Genomic DNA, 14096 nt, shown 5'->3' on the forward strand with positions numbered 1-14096 from the left:
CTTTTGCCCCTATTATTCCTACTAACGTTATCATTTTGAAAATATGTCTCATGTTTTATAATTTAATGTCTTGATTTACAGTGCTTCAGATCTGTAAGAAGGCGCTCATATATCGGTTATTCCCAGTAGGTAGTTAAAGCATTATGTGAAATAAATAACCATAAATGCTATTGTTTGGTTTTGTGCCTGCTACTGCAAAGACAAAGTTGAAACTTCTTCACAAGACAGCACTGTTGTTGGCATTGGTATGAACTATAGTGTGCTGCAGTTACCAAACGTTTCAAGAATTGGGCTTGTGGCTGATACAAATCTCCACAAGTCTTTTCTTTCCTTCAACAACTGCCACTGTGAGTGCTGGTGCAAGACGGGGTTAATACGGTCGTAGCTCCCATCTGCTCAGTGGTCGACAGTGGAGGACGGTGCTTGCCCTGGTCAGCTCCTGAGTGTACAGGTGTGCACCTGTGTGAATGTGAAGCAGGACATTGCTGAAAAAAGAGCACAAGCGCTCAATAAAACTTCAGCTTGGATCAAGTGAGGAATAAACATGACGGCTTGTTAAAGTGCGTAGTCTTTTATGGCCAATTCAGGGTATAAATTAAACCCAAAGTAGGTCTGAATCACGAATAGTTACCCCTAGCTTAAAATTGGCTTTTTGAAAGACATAAATAAATATGGGTTAGCTACATCTGGACAATAGAGTCCTGGACTACTTAATTGTGACCACCTACAGTATGGCAGTCCTCATTAATGAGATAATGTGCACACCGCACTGGCCTGATGTGGCTCATAAAAACTGGAACGGATCACATAAAGCACACAGTATGATGGCATCAGAGGAGTAAAACCGGAGAGAAAAGAACACAGTCACAAACACAAAACCCTTAAAAGTGAGTCTGCATGTGGAGAGGGAATACTGGCTAAATCCTTTGTGAGAACGATGTTATCACACAGCAGTATGTGCATGTAAAAATACTTCCATCAGCAAAATGACTGCGTGGGTTGTTCCTGTTACTGACAACTTGTCTCGCTTGTTCACTGTGTTACCGTCTGGTGGAGTATTAATTACTCAAGTAGAAGTATAGCTACTAGGGTTTAAAAAGACTTCTGTAGAAGTTGAAGTATCAACTCAAGCTCTTTACTCAAGTAAAAGTGTAAAAGTACTGGTTTCAAAACTACTTAAAGTATAAAAGTAAAAGTAATGTAAGGGGGAAAAAATGCCATTAAGGACAAAAGCTTAGGCTGCGCCACAGGGGCCTATAGTGCACTACCCCACCTCCCCAAAGAAAAATTTTTCTAAAGGCCATAATGACTATAATGTTATGTTAAAATGTTAATGTTGAAAAATTTGGGATGCACCTGTTTCAGCCGCATTTATGCCCATTGAAAATGAATGCATTTTAGTACAATGCAAATACATTAAAGAACCATATATGTGTACTACTGAGCATTAACATGTGTTTCATGGAGCGGAAGATATGATGACTAGTTGCCTATAAGTATTGTAATTAGCTTGTGGTACTTGGGTACACAGAGCTTGCAGCGCATTCGAAAGGAGTTGTTTTTGCATCCAACCATTTCGAAAAATTCTTCCAGGTACGGCCAGGGGTGTAGAAGGGTTGGCTGGTCTTCCTGGCTACCAACCTCCTCGCTGGTGCTTGGTTGGGACATTTCGTTCGAGTTCTCTTGAGTCTCTGCCACGGACATCTTCGTACTAGGCTACATACGCGTGCTATTTCCTTGCTGGAGTGTGACGTGATTTGTGTCATGTGCAGGTGCGATGGATCGCGTACAAACCAATATGGGTGTCGGAATGGTATATGTTTATACTTCTCATCCAACCACAATCAAATCCACTCTATCCAGATGGTGCGATTTATCTGGATAGTTTTTTGGGTTTTTTTAACGATGACAAGCCGGAATGAAAACAAGCCAAATTGAAATAGGAGTAACGAGGCTATTTTTAAAAAAGTAAGGAGTAGAAAGTACAGATAATTGCGTGAAAATGTAAGGAGTAGAAGTAAAAAGTCTGCTGTAAAATAATTACTCCAGTAAAGTATAGATACCCAAATGTTTTACTTAAGTAAGGTAACGAAGTGTTTGTACTTCATTACTTGACACCTCTGCCGTCTGGCTCAAGGCCGGTAACAAAAGGGAGGTCACACACAGATAGATTAATCAAAAAGTAGTTTATTTAACTAAATAGACTAATAACACAACTTAACTCAACATAAATGTAATGGTGGGGTGTGTAAGTGTAGAAGACATCAGTCATGTTTGCCATGTGTGGATGAGTGAATAAATAGTGTGATGTGTGTTGTAAGGTGCAGCAAAACAAACAAAGAACAAAATGGTGGATGGATGCAGTAGGACCAGCTGAGAGAGAGTGAGACTCCCAGGGGGGCAGTCCTTTATGCCTTCTGTAAGCCACACCCAGATGGCCAGGTACAGACGACCCTCCCAGCTCCACCTACCCGCCCACTCCCAGTACCTGCAAACAAAGGAGCAGAACATGACAGGCAAGCAGATTGGTAGGGGTCGTCACAACTGAAATAGATCAAGTAATCCATGTGACAAAAAGAATTATTGTAAACGTTAAAACTGCTTCTTTGAATGTTTTATTCACTATAATTGACAATCATGAGTTTACTGTCTTCATTTTGATTCAGAAAGTCTGGAACTAGATTTCACATGTTGGGTGGTCTTCTAGTTTTGGGAGAGCTGTACTTTTTAAAATCCAGCTCACTGGTTAAAAAAAAAAAATATCAAGTACAGCTGTGCAAACTCCGGAGGGCATAATATCTCTGACAGCAAAGATGGAAGAAAGTGAAAAGGAAAGCACAGTTTGTTAAAGACCCATACAGCTTTACTCTTCTGGCCAGAATGTTCGCAAACATCGAAAATCATCAACTGAGCTAATTGTGAAGGAACATATGTGACAGGAAATCCAAGACACAATCCGGTAAGCCAGAGCATCAGCTGCCCCAGGCTAAAGCGGTATACCTTATAAGGTCTGCAAGAAATGCCCAACAGCTAGCACAAGCAGGAAACAGCTAGCCTGGCTCGAAAAGTTGCTGGACTGTTTCTTAGCTGGGACTAGTAATTTCCTGGATTCGTTGCTGTTTGCCAACTGTTCACAACTAAGAACTAGTCTGGCACATAACACAACATAACACCACATAAAACAACAAACTATCATTTTTAAACTTTGTTTTTTTATGCATTAAACAATGTGGACTATTAAATAGTAGATCTCTGACTACTTTAGACTTGGTTGCTCTTATCAAAAAGAAGATGATGAAGGAAAGGAAACTAGCACCTTGGTATAACTCCCAAACTCGCAAATTAAAACAAATCTCACGAAAACTTGAAAGTAAATGGCGTTCCACCAAACTGGAAGAATCTCGTGTGGATTGGCAAGATAGTCTAAAAAATTATAGGAGGGCCCTCAGAAATGCCAGATCAGACTACTACTCAATACTAATAGAAGAAAATAAGAACAACCCAAGATTTCTTTTCAGCACTGTAGCCAGGCTGACAAAGAGTCATAGCTCTGTTGAGCCATCTATTCCTATAGCTCTGAGCAGTGATGACTTCATGACCTTTTTTAATGATAAAATTATAACAATTAGAGAAAAAATTCATCACCTTCTGCCCACAGCTTCTAACGACTCACCATTGGGCGCAGGAGGGCTAGAGAGAACGATAAGACCTGATACTTATTTAGACGGCTTTTATCCTTTAGACCTCCAACAATTAATGTTAAGGGTCTCTTCAGCTAAGCCAACTACCTGTCTCTTAGACCCCATTCCAACGAGGCTACTTAAAGAAGCACTACCCGTGGTCAATACCACATTACTAGATACGATCAATATGTCCTTATTAACGGGTCACGTACCGCAGTCTTTTAAAGTAGCTGTGATAAAACCTATTCTGAAAAAACCCACCCTCGACCCTGAGGTCTTAGCCAACTATAGACCTATCTAGACTGATCTAACCTCCCGTTTCTCTCCAAAATCCTTGAGAAGGTAGTCGCTAATCAATTGTGTGACTTTCTGCATAGAAATAGTCTATTTGAAGACTTTCAGTCAGGATTTAGAATGCATCATAGCACAGAGACGGCACTGGTGAAAATCACTAACGACCTTCTAACTGCTGCTGACAAAGGACTTGTCTCCATACTTGTCTTATTAGATCTTAGTGCTGCATTCGACACTATTGACCATACCATCCTCTTACAGAGACTGGAACATTTAGTTGGCATTAAAGGAATCGCACTAAGCTGGTTTAAGTCCTATTTTTCTGAGCGATCCCAATTTGTTAATATTAACGATAAACCATCCAAATACGCTAAAGTTAGCCATGGCGTTCCTCAAGGCTCAGTGCTTGGACCAATTCTATTCTCTTTATATATGCTTCCTCTAGGCAATATTATTAGGAAACACTCAATTAACTTTCACTGTTACGCAGACTGCACCCAATTATATCTGTCAATTAAGCCAGACGAAAGCGGTCAGTTAGCTAAACTTCAAGCGTGCATTAAAGATATAAAATCCTGGATGACCCACAGTTTTCTGATGTTAAACTCAAACAAAACGGAAGTTATTGTGCTGGGACCCAAGCACCACCGAACTTCATTATCTAAAGATATAGCTACCCTAGATGGTATTGCCCTGGCCTCCAGCACTACTGTCAGAAATCTAGGAATCATTTTTGACCAGGATCTATCCTTTAACGCCCACTTAAAACAAACCTCAAGAACAGCCTTTTTCCATCTTCGTAACACTGCCAAAATCAGGAACATCCTCTCGCAAAACAATGCTGAAAAACTAGTCCATGCATTCATTACTTCCCGGCTGGACTACTGTAATTCTTTACTATCAGGCTGCTCAAATAAATCCCTCAAGACCCTCCAGCTGATCCAGAATGCTGCAGCACGTGTTCTGACAAGAACTAACAAAAGAGATCACATTTCTCCTGTATTAGCTTCTCTGCATTGGCTTCCTGTAAAATCCAGGATTGAATTTAAAATCCTTCTCCTGACCTACAAAGCACTAAATGGTCAAGCACCATCATACATAGAAGAGCTCTTAGTACCTTATTGTCCCACTAGAGCACTGCGCTCCCAGAACTCAGAGCTACTTGTGGTTCCTAGAGTCTCTAAAAGTAGAATGGGAGCCAGAGCCTTCAGCTACCAGGCTCCTCTCCTGTGGAACCAGCTCCCAACTTGGGTTCGGGGGGCTGACACCGTCGCCACATTTAAGAATAAACTGAAAACCATCATCTTTGATAAAGCTTATAGTTAGGGAGTGAGGAGTTGCAGCATAGTAGAGTAGAGGGAGGCAGGAAGTACAAGCCCGTTCCGGCAGGGGAGAGTACAAGCCCAGTCCAGGGCCCTTCTCTTTAGCCTGCCTCTCTTAGTTATGCTATTATAACTCTAGACTGCTGTGGGAAGCTCCTTCTAAGGACACAATGAGCCGCTCCCTCTTCTCTCTTTTCACTTGTCTCCTTTTGTGTGCATCTTAGTCCCAGAAATGCCTGTTACTAACCTAGCTCTGGGGTGTTTTCTCCCCGGAGTCCCTTTGCTTCTTCTTCACCCAGAACATCGCCTTGGAATTGGGTGGCACCTACACCGGGGTCCTGGGTGCAGCTGACGCTATGGACTTACTACACCCTGCTACGCTCTGCGATTCCCCGCAGTGTCCGACTGCGTCCTGCCGCGTCCAACCGCGTCCACCCAGGCTGCTGTGCCACACTACACACCATAACGCCCTGCTGTACCCTACTATGACATGAACTACTACGACTACCATTGTGATCACTGTTTCACTATCTTTATTATGACTATTATTGCCACCATTCACCACTCCCCCAACTGGTGGCGTCAGACACCGCCTACCAAGAGTCTGGGTCTGTCCGAGGTTTCTTCATAACAAAAAAGGGAGTTTTTCCTTCCCACTGTCGCAATAGCTACTGCTAATGCTTGCTCTTGAGGCAACCACTGTAATAGTTGGGGCTTCGTAAACTACAGAGTTTGGTCTAGACCTACTCTATCTGTAAAGTGTCTCGAGATAACTCTTGTTATGATTTGATACTATAAATAAAATTGAATTGAATTGAATTGAAGATTTGCTGGTAGGCAGATTTTGCTACCTTTGGACAGAACCAGGCAAGCTGTTTCGTCCTGTTTCCAAACTTTATGCAAAACTCAAGCTATAAATATATTTACCGTGCAGACACGAAAGTGGTATCGATCTTGTCATCTAACAAGAAAGTGAATATGTTGTTATTTCCCAAAATGTAAAATTCTTTAAATTACTACACTCCAATTTCCCTGGGACCCCAAAAGCGGTGTCTGTTTTGCCTAGTAAGTAATCCAGCACTGATTGAATAAAGCATAAATGTCAATTTCAAAATGTCAAAATGGTAAACATGCTTGTCTTACTGTGATGCCACTGCATGTGGCGGCTTAACATCCTCTTCTTCTTGCATTTCTCCCTTCAGTCCTGATGAGCTCTCATTATAATGAATGAGGATAATTGCCTGGGACATGAAGACATGAATTTGGCAGGATTATGGAGTTTGCACTCATTTCATCATCCTTTTCTTTGTGAGAGAATGAACCCGCTGTTACAGGTAGAGAGGGAAAGGGCAGTTTAGAGCGGTTTAACCCATTATATGTGCTGTGGAGGTAGTATTTAGTGTTTCCATGGTGAAGGGAGATGCTCTGTCACTGAGGGTCAAAGGTGCATGTAAACAAGATAACTTAAACAACACCAGTGTGTGTTTTTCATTGACTTATTTTTATTTTTTTTTTGTCACTTCAAGGGTGATAGGATAACAGAACGTCCTTGGTGTTTTTTTCACTTGATTGACTGCGAGAATCATTCATTTGTAGAGAGCCATACTGTATATGGCGTCAGATTTAGCCTAAGTCAGATTTAGCCTAAGTCATATATCGCGAGCGTAAGAAAATATGCTCACGAGGAAATTATATTATTTCACATGTGCAGATATTAACTGCCTGCCACATGATGTAAGTCCTTGTGCACCAATTCAACAACCGAGAGTTGTATAGGCAGCTACGAGCGAGAAAAAAACGGAGAAGCAAAGAATGACACCTGCGTGTATAAAACTAAGCAGCAAGAGCACAAAGTCGCCACAACATGAGAGAGCGTCTGCTTGAGGAGCACTTGATGGCATGCACGCTCTCACAGGTAACTGTGCTCTCAAACTTGGTTTCTGCTCGCACAAATTGACCTGACTTTTGACAATTTGGGGCAGAAACGGAGGGAGGCACTGGCCCTCGTATGATTGGCTAACGCCATCACACCAATCAAAGGTGACTAATCATTAGAGGGCCAGTGCCTCCCTTGGGTATTGAATTGGTGTGCAAGAACTTATATCATGCGAGTGGCAGTTAATATATGTGCCTGTAAAATAATATAATTGGCTCATGAGGATGTTTTTTCGTGCTCGCGACATATTACATAAATCTGATGCCGTAGCCATACGTCTTTTCATTTCATTTGGATGATTTAACAAACTCAACATCCAGTTAGTCACCTTTAATAGACAGAATCTAAAACTGATCAGTGACTTGCCACAGCAAATCATTTTCTATCACATCAAGGTACACAGACCTGAGAGCATCCTGCCCTTCGTGTCCATAAATAAACTCTAGACACTAGGGCTGCCCGCAAATGAGTAAAATGTGGACAAAGCAGAGTGCTTAACTAACTTTTCTAAGAGAACTTCTTTAATTGAATAGATGCTGGTATGCCTGAGGCCTATAATTGAATTTGGAAAATGTGAACTGAAATGTCAGTTGCCCCAGTGTCTGTTTGCATTATATAAAGAGACTTACTTAATAATAAGATAATGATTTTTTTTTCTGATTTTCCACAGATGTCAGACCAGACATGTTGTAATTTATTATTACGGTAATTTGTGGGTCACATTTATACATTAGCCTGTGCTGCACATTCAACTGAGCCAGTCTAAAAGTGTCTGTTTATGTCAAAGCTGAGCACAAATCCAGAGAGAAAACATAAAGCAGCAACAAATATGAAACAGTAGCCAAACAGTAACTGCCCTGTTTGGCTCCTAGCTAATAGTATCACATGCCTTGGATGTCATATGATTTTCTTTTTGTCAAGATAAGATAAACATCTCAATAAATTCTCCAGGCCTTTGCTAATGATAATTGCATGCTCTAGTCAATGTTTAGTTTGTATTTAACACTTAAGGAAAGACAATGCAGTATTGTGTATTCCCGAGGGTTCAGACATGTGATGAACACAATGGGAAAGGTCAAGATGAGCTGAGGAGAGTCCAATGTCATGATCCATTCTTCAGTGTTGTCTGGGGGATCCCCACTGGTGTGCAGCCTCATTTACATATCTCCTCTGGGTATGAATGTCGTTATAGAGTTGTGTTTCTTTCTTTTGGTCCGTTTCACTAACGGAATATAACTAGAGAATGTTTAGCTCTTGTACATGTACAGTGCATGCACTGTCTAGCTTTTTTAGGTTGTTTTCTTCTGTCATTACATAAAGAACTAGTATCCTCTGTATGCGCCTTACCACGCAAGTTGCCATTATAATGTACATTTCCTTGTGATTATTAGACGGTCAATCAGATTATGACTCTGTTCAATATGAACCGGTGTCAGAAAAACTCTTCATCTACATCCAATCATGTATATTATTGGATTGTTTGCAACTCACGCTCAGTTCAAGTTTGATTACTTTATGTTTGTTTGAATCAAAAACAAAGTGAGCTTGGACAGGCCTTTCCTTAAAATGAGTCTGATCATAGCGTTTGTCCTGACGGGCTTGTTTTGTTCTCCACTGGCTGCCGGATGACACAAATCTTGTGGGCGATCTTTGGACAATCATATGATCTCCTTCTGCAGCTCCTCCAGGGGATTGAGCAAGATGAATTCACTCAATGTGGTGAATCCATTCCTTTATAAAGTAACCACATAAAAACTCCGATGTTACAAATACCTCACCAGAGATAAATTTTCTAAGGATTAATGATCATACCAACATTATGTCCACTTAAAGACTCTTGACAAAGTCGGGATTTTAAGACATTTTATAGTACTCATATTTCTTCCAAGTAAACAGCCTGTTGATTTAGACCATACAAGTACTGTATGGCCTTAGAAGGAAAGTATCCATTTCCAGGAACATCAGAGACAGGATGACACAAAATAATAATAATAATAAATTGCAACTAACTGGTGTGAGAGAGAAAGAGAGAGAGAGAGAGTTTTGTGCATCATATTGTAGCATTGTAGATTAGTGGTTGTAATTTATCTTAATGGTAATTTTCTTGAGTAGCCTAACATTATCTTTTGCTCACTTTTAAAGCTTTAGTGCATAACTTTTTTTATATTAATGAACGTCTGTTACATTCAAGCCATTGCTAAATGAATTGATACAAAGCTAATTAATCAGCTCCACACAACTCTCTCTGTATTTCTCAGTATGGCTATGTTTAGAAATGGTGTTGAGCGAAGATAATTACCTCTTCTGAAGAGTCCATCATGTTTTTTTAATCATTCATGTCCTCCTTGGCTACAAGCAACTGCGTGGAGGAGGGGTGGGGGTGGTGCGCGATGGGATGGCTGAGGCCAATCCCATTACCGCAGGTCTTTCCTGCCTGCTGCTGTCAGACTCTACAATCAGCACTGCTCTCAGTAGACCACTTGGACAATAATACACACACCAGGACTGATAAAACATAAGACATACAATAAAACATGTGACTTTGCAGTTACTGTAAATACATTTTACTTTTACTTTTTACTATTTACTATTTACTGTGCAATTACTGTAAATACATTTTACTATTTTAATATTTACTCTTAATACTCTTAATACTTAATACTCTTAATATTTATTATTGTGTGTTAACGTGTGTCCTCTACTTTCCTCTTATCCCTTGCTGCTGCAACAGTGTGAATTTCCCCATTGTGGGATTAATAAAGGATTTTGAATCTTGAATCTTGAATCATTAACACAGGGCGAGAGGCGGAGTACCTCCTGGACAGGTCACCAGTCAATTATAGCGCTGACACATACAGGCAAGTTTAAACCAGAACCTTGTTGCTGTGAGGCGACTGTGCTAACCCGTCCTGATTTTAATATATCTGTTTTTAAAATCATTTGTGCCCAAACAGCAGATAGAGTACATCTGTCAAACACAACATTTCCAAAATCATGACAGTACTACAAATTGGCTATGTGGTTCTTTCTCATTAAAGGTTTACATTATGTTTTCTACTCCCTTTATCTCACATCAGTGATACTGTTAATGCTAGTGTTATAATACACCCCAGTGCTACATGTCGCTCCTCCTCCTCCTCCTCCTCCTCCACCTCTTTCCCTGGTGTCACACAAGAGAAAGAGTCGTTAATTACTAGTAAAGTGATTTGTCCATCAATCTTTCATTTGTTCCATTAATTTAAAAACCTTGAAACCTTCTGCTTGAGGAATAGCACTGTCTACCTATGTTGTGCCATAATTCAATTTGTCAGATTTCCCATATAGTGGAAAATGTACTCGGTTCTTCAAATTAATGTAGTGTTGATCAATTACTAACAGCACACGCTGATGAAAGCTTTAACCCTGGATTACAAATGTTTTACCAAAAAGTATGTTTAAAAGGCTGAACAAGTGTGATAAACAAAAAAACAATGTGGCGCACACAGGCAGGCGCATGCACGCACACAGGCAGGCGCATGCACACACACGTGCACACGTGCGCACACACGCACGCACGCACACACACACACACGTCCTGCCCTCTAGAAATATTGGGACTGATTGCTGGCGAGGAGCAGCTGGGTCAGATGATGAGCTGAGACAGGAAACTCGTTAGTGACAGCTGGTGGGCAGGTGTGAAATGGCAGATCTGGAGCAACAGTAGATTCCCACAAGAGGCATATTCCACAGTAGGAAAAGAACAGGTGTAAATAATTAAATGAATGATAACTGAATTCCATTTAGTTGCAGTGCTGCATTTGACACTATATGCCACAGCAGAAACTTTGACTCGTCATAGGTGTAATTATAATGGTAACAATGGCTATATTTAAGTGTCTCAGTAAAGCCATGACAGTGTGACAGTGAGCCAACATGCACAACACCAGGACCCTGAAAATTAAGCTGCTAAATGAAATTCAGCCATAATATGTGCTTTTAATAATAAAAGTGCTCTTACTGTTGTGACATCTCAAAAAGCTCTGACAAAGGCCTACTGATAACTGGATAGAGTGGTTCAGCGGACTTTCTGTATCTCCATAAATTATCATGTTTTGTTATTAGGCCCTATAATATGCGTTTCTTTTTAGTCCAATCACTCACATGCAGTCCCTTGGCAACGCATTCTCATAAACAGGTTTGAATGATATCGTATGAAAAGTTATTAACAACAATTAGAGTTTTATTATATTTTGCGACATTACGCCTACCTGTCATGTGACAGTTACGTTTAGCCACAAAAAGTTATTGTTTTGCTGATGACACGCTGTGTCTCTCTTTCAATGCCCGTAGACACAGTCCAAAATTGCCTTGGGGCAGTTTTCTACAACTTGGCAAAACGGTAATTCTTTACAATGGCCCAGATGCCATTATGCACAGTTACTAAAATGTAATTGTTTCAGTTGCCAAAAATGTTAAACCCAGTGCAAAAATATCAAAATGTTGAGCTCCATATGTTCACTCCTGTTTCTTCTAAGTGATGAATATTGCAAGAATCAGACCTTTCCTTCAGTTTAAAGATTTTGCAAAAAATCTTTAATTAAGTCATGCGTTCACCTTGCTCAGTGTGTTTAACCTTCTCTCAATAGACCTTTTTCACAGCAGACATTTTGGCTTGTCATAACAGGAAAAGCACAAGTGTAATTGATAACCTAAACAGCAAGTGCATTCCATTTAGCTGAGCTAGTTTCAGGGTCCTGAGATAGATAGATAGATAGTTAGATAGATAGACAGACAGACAGACAGACAGACAGACAGACAGACAGACAGACAGACAGATTATGCATGTTGGCTCACTGGCATGGCTAACTGGAATACTTTATGGGATTGAGCCATCGTTAAATTAGTTTCACCTGTGTTTTTCCTGCTATGACAAGTCAAAATGTCTGCCATTTAAAGGCTTATTGGCTACCTTTCACTTATAGGATTGATTTTAAATGTTTACTTGACATACAAAGCATTAGTTGTCACAGTTGTTGCACCCGCAGACAACTTGGAAGAGCCTTGTATATTCAGAGCCTTGTATATTCAGAGCAGGGACTCGACTGGCAGAGATTCTTGCAATGTCTCAAAGAAGCCAAATCGTTTTTTGTTCCAATATCTTTGGCTTTGTGTTGATTCTATGTCTTGAATTCTGATATATATATATATATATATATATATATATATATATATATATATATATATATATATATATATTTATTCCTCTTTTACCTATCCCTTTTCTCTTTTCTTTTTGTAAAGCACTTTACAACTTCTGTTTCAAAAAGTGCTACTTTAAAAGCAATAGATTGCAGTCCTGCAATGGCCATTTGTCATTTGTGTATTACAAATAGATTCAGCTGGAGGTGCAGAGGGCTCTTGATATTGTTGGGTTATCTTAGCTAATAACATGCCATCTCAGTTTCACATAGAGATCATGGACTTTTCCTGTGGACTTGCAGACTGCCGTGGCTCCTACAGGATTATTTTAAAGGGAACTGGAAGGTATGCTCAATTATCAGTGAGCATTTATTGTTTATTTTATTTGGGGCTACTCCAAGTTAAGGAGTTCAAGCCACTTTGTTTTTTTTTTCATAAGGGAGAGTAAGATAGAGCATGAAATTTACAGGAAATTTGTCAATTTTATTGTTAATGAACCTGACTGTCATGTTGAGGTTGGGGACTTCTTTCATTGAGTTGAGGAGCTGAGATATACAGTATGTAAGGAGCTTAGAGTAGGACCACTGCTTCTTTGCACCTGAGGTGTGATTAGGATGCCTCCTGGATGCCCTCAAGGCGACACATTTTTGGACACACCTAACCAGAAAGAGATCCTTTGGCAGTTCTGGAACCCACTGGAGGAATTACAAATCCTTGTTAGCCTGGGAACACCTCAAGAAGGCTCAAGAAGAGCTGGAGGATAGGAAAGAAATAAGTCTGTTTAAGCCTACACATTTTAGTATAACTCATCTCCATCATGCTGCTCTTTATTATTCACAAAATTACTTTTAGTCCACTACCCGCTGCATAAACTGGAAAACCATTAAGAATACTAACCAAACAGTTTTATGTGCAGATAAGCAAAGGAAATGTCAAACAGTTTTATGTTCAGATAAGCAAAGGAAATGTGTGTGGTCTTCTGCTGGGTGCTCAAGATTGAATCCAGGAGCCACAGTAGATCTGGCATGCATAATCATGCTTTGATAATGTGCGTCACTCAACTCAGGGACAGCGGAGGGAACACATACCCTCCATCTTCATATGACTGTAGAGAGCGCTAATCAACTGAAAGGGGAAGGCCTTCATACAGCATGTAAGCAGCTGTGGAGATATGCTGAATTAACAATTTATCTTTAGTGAGCATTCCTGGCATTATTAAGTATTAAGTACCGTCCATGATGATTTTGATTGGTTTAAAGAAATGGCAATAAACCAGAGCATGTTTTCCTCCCATCCCCGAATGTTATGTAGAGTAGAGTAGCCAGACCCTCCTTCAGCGTGCTTTGGAGGAGGGTCTGGCAAAGCAAGACTAGGCCCAAGCCTGACTATAACTGATATTTTAACAGAAACCCAGGGTTGACTCACAACTTTAAAGGAATATGTAAAGCAAAAAACCTCAAGACAGACTTTTTTTATTTTCTAACTATATTTCCATGGTATATTTAAAGGTGCTCTAAGCAATGTCACGCGTTTTTTAGGCTACAACATTTTTTGTCACATACAGCCTCTTCACTATCCGCGAGCTGCCTGTCCTCTGAACACACTTTAAAAAAACGCAGTCTCTGTAGACAAAAAAAAAAAAGAAAAAAACTGCGCCAACCAGCACCACGAAACATAACTGTT

The sequence above is a fragment of the Sander lucioperca genome, chromosome 1, assembly GCF_008315115.2.
Source record: "Sander lucioperca isolate FBNREF2018 chromosome 1, SLUC_FBN_1.2, whole genome shotgun sequence".
Lineage (NCBI taxonomy): Eukaryota > Metazoa > Chordata > Actinopteri > Perciformes > Percidae > Sander > Sander lucioperca.